The sequence below is a fragment of the Sinocyclocheilus grahami genome, unplaced genomic scaffold, assembly GCF_001515645.1.
Source record: "Sinocyclocheilus grahami isolate Dianchi unplaced genomic scaffold, SAMN03320097.WGS_v1.1 scaffold255.1, whole genome shotgun sequence".
Classification (NCBI taxonomy): domain Eukaryota; kingdom Metazoa; phylum Chordata; class Actinopteri; order Cypriniformes; family Cyprinidae; genus Sinocyclocheilus; species Sinocyclocheilus grahami.
The window spans coordinates 2,340,720-2,343,731 of record NW_015505434.1 but is presented as its reverse complement, the minus strand read 5'-3'; positions in this window follow the sequence as shown (position 1 = coordinate 2,343,731).

Sequence of the window (3,012 nt, the reverse complement as noted above, 5' to 3'; positions counted from 1 at the left end):
TGTCTATCTGTCTGTCTGTCTGTCTGTCTGTCTGTCTGTCTGTCTGTCTGTCTGTCTGTCTGTTCAGTAGCTGATCTTGCCAAATACCCTCTAGACCCATTTCAATTATTATCAGTTATTATATGTAATTGTTAGCAATTGTTCTGCTCACATTTTTATCCAATAAGATGTCATTTCATTATTTCATTATTTGATATAGGTCTATTTATAAATATTGTTGTATTATTGATTATCTATTTTAAATTATTATTTATATTGATTAAGTGCAGACAGATGTTGCCGTCATCTTACTAACTTGAATATTGGGCTAAAAATGTGTATGGGATGCCATATGGGTTGCCCTAGAATATATAAATATGTATGTTCTGCTAAATGTGGCTTTAGAAACTATTAAACTGGCACTGAGTACTTTTATTTTTATCAAATATTTAATCAAATAAATACTATGTTCATCCTTTTTTGTTAACATTTTAAATAAATAAATACAATTTAATTAAATTATGTATTAAAATAGGTAAGGTAAAGTTAAGGTATTTATGCAATTGTAAGTATTTTGTGGGACCCCACAAATCTGACATTTTATCAGTAGGAAAAGGAAATATATAATTAAAACCAGCTGGTGTATTCCTAACACCAGGGGAACGCTTGCAGATCAGGCAGGGAAAAATACTCCCCCAGAAAACAATAAAGATGTACTATAGAGACAGACTGCATGATTCATCATCACATCATTGAAAATATTTAAAAAAACAACGGGGATGATGCTGTTTTGGTGGTCCCTGTGTAGTTATTTCAGAGATACACTGTGACTCTGTGATATAAAAAAATAATAATAAAAAAAACAGCTCTGGGGCTGAATGCATGATAGATTGTAATGTTATTTCAGAGCTTTTTTTTCTTTCTTTCTTTTTTTAAATACAAAGACCTATATCTGTATCATACAAGAATACAAATTATAATTGCTAATTTGTCTCAGACGATGATTAAAGAGCCTGATTTATGCTGTGCATATTGATAGTCTAAGTGCCATCCTTATCTTTGCCTGTCCTGACCCTTTGGCCTATAGCCAGATGCCCTGCGTTGTCTCATATTTTATTCAGGGCCAGTCAGGTACATTTTGTTCCTTATACTTCAGCCATTAGTATGTGCATACAGGGCCAATTGTAAAAGATATTGATTGCAATTTGCCTGACTGTTCAAAACAAAGAGTTCCAAAAGACGATGATGATACTAATGATACTCATTGCTATTTGTGTGACTGTTCAATATAGTTTAAAAATATATTTTTTTAAAGTATAAAATAATAATAATAATCTAATATAAAGAAATATCCCTTCAAGGAAAAGATGTCCATTTAAGGTAGTTTTCTTTATATGACTAAGCATGGCACCTTACAGCTGGTGGTGGAGTGATACTGCAGGTACCTACAAAATGTCAAGCAGATATTCACAGGGCTGATAAATTGAGGTATGATGGTAGGTATCATTCTGACCACGTATCACAGATTTTTGATTTCTGATTAGTAGAACACCAACTCCTCTCGCTTGCTTCCTGAAGATATCAATCACCAGCAGACACTGTATTGGCACGACATGATTGACATTTAGTTCTCATTAATTCTCTGAATGCACACCCAATGGAGATTCAATTACTGGATGAAGAATAGAGTTTAGATAATGTGACTGTGTGCATGTAGTGGGATATGAAATATCCCGTGAGCCAAGCAAACAGTGAAAGTAAAACAAAATGAAATTCCTTCTAAGATGCCAAATAATTGCTCGGATCTCTTATGGGGTGCTTTTGGTGTGCAAACAAATGAGTTTGAATAAGGGGGATTTCTTTACTTTTATTTATTTCATTTGTCATGAGGTGACAACTTCTAATATTGGATTAAGTATGTGGTTTTGATGCACTTTGATGTGCTTTGAACCCAGGATATGTAAATTTGCTTGGACATTTAGGCTGAAAAGCTATGTAACATAAACATCTGAATACCTAATGAATGGGCTCTGATTTTTTCCCACACAAATCCACTGACCATGAGCTGATGTAACCACAACTTAACATCAACAAATCTTATTTAGCACCTCACACACTCCAGTTAATTGGACGTCATTGAGAACCGGCAGCTACACAAATTAAGGTAATTACATCTGCTTTGTTCCTGAAGGTGAAGGACAAGACTGTGTTTGATGCACTTCCAGCTCATTTCAGAAGAGTGCGTCGTTATTGATTGAGACCATGTGGTCAGATATCCTGTAATGATCTTGTGATCGTGCCCATAAAGATTGTAGTGTTCAGAAGCGTTCCATCTGTTGACTTCCATCTGAACCAAGACAATATGACACCTGTAAATGACCCAGGTGGCCCTATGTGTACAAACACTCACACCATGGTTTCATTTAGCAGGTTTTACAGACAGTCCCAATGGTTTTAAATTAAAATGCCTTAAAGGGGTCATATGATGCGATTTCAAGTTTTCCTTTCTCTTTGGAGTGTTACAAGTTGATTGTGCATAGATAAGATCCCTGAAGTTGCAAAGACTAAAGTCTCAAAACCAAAGAGATATTCTTTATCAAAGTTAAGACTCTGCCACGCCCCCTAAAACGGCTTGTTCTAACATGCCCCCACATATCTACCTCACTATGGAAATATTAGCATAATGCAGCCCAAATGTGCACACAAAGAAAGAAGGCGTGGTTTCAGTAACCGCAGTTAGTGTTGAAGCAGCATGTCAGGGAGACGCTGTGTGTTTCTAGGCGAAAGCAAAAGCACTTTATTTGGCCTTCCGAAAGTAGATGCATTTAGGAATCTTTAAGATTACTTACAACAGAACAGCAATGCATTTTATGGACGACCGTTTCGTGAACCTAGGAGAGGAGGTAATTCTGACTTTGCTATGACAATCTGGCGCTTCTGAATTAGCTACTGTTTTGTTATTAGTTTAAGTATTTGCTATTGACTGTTCAAATGCAGAGTTTTGCGCATCGTGTGTGTGTGTGTGTGTGTGTG